Raw genomic sequence first — 786 nt, 5'->3', positions numbered from 1 at the left:
GTTTTTAACAAAAACAGACCAGGTAACCTTATAATGTCATTCAAGAATTTTCTAATACTAATATAATGATAATATTATACTATTATCTCTCCCCTCTCATGAATTGATTCCGGTTCGTCAAACAGAGACTATTTACGAAAATCAGAATCAAAACTGCCAACCGATACGGTTCAAAAACTAGGTTCTTCGCGATCGCATTATCGAGCTTGCCTCAAAGGAGGTTCTAACTTAAGGATGACATAATGATAATGAGGATTGAGATTCTTCATGATATAACAGAGGTGTTCCCTTTACTGATCTTCCGGAGAAATCCGTACTTTCAGAAAAGATCTCATGTACTCGAAAATCAGGGTTGTTACAGTCTCAACCTGGAACACGTGGTGGCAAGCCACGGTACTTTACACAGGAAAATTCATACCTCAGATAAAATTGAGTCCATAAGTCTCGTTTCATTCATATTCATTCATAATTATTTCATAATCATTCATTATAGCCATAACATCACTTATACATCATATATTTGCACTTTTATACATAACTCATCATAACCCGGAGCAAGTGCGGCGAAACCACAACCCTTGCGTCTACCCAGGGAGCCTCTATACTAACCAACCTGGAGCAAGTGGGGCAAAACCAGAACCCTTGTGTCTACCCAGGATGTACGTTCTCATATGCCCAGGAAGAACAAAGGAGGGGATCCTAACCTCCCACCATCTCGTTGGGGGCAATTTCACAATACCAGAAGGAACAAGGAAGGGGATCCTCACCTTCCACCATCTCATGGGT

This window comes from Arachis ipaensis, chromosome B05 (genome assembly GCF_000816755.2).
Source record: "Arachis ipaensis cultivar K30076 chromosome B05, Araip1.1, whole genome shotgun sequence".
Taxonomy (NCBI): Eukaryota; Viridiplantae; Streptophyta; class Magnoliopsida; order Fabales; family Fabaceae; genus Arachis; species Arachis ipaensis.
The sequence above is the reverse complement of the archived record's forward strand: the minus strand, read 5'-3'. Positions refer to the sequence as shown.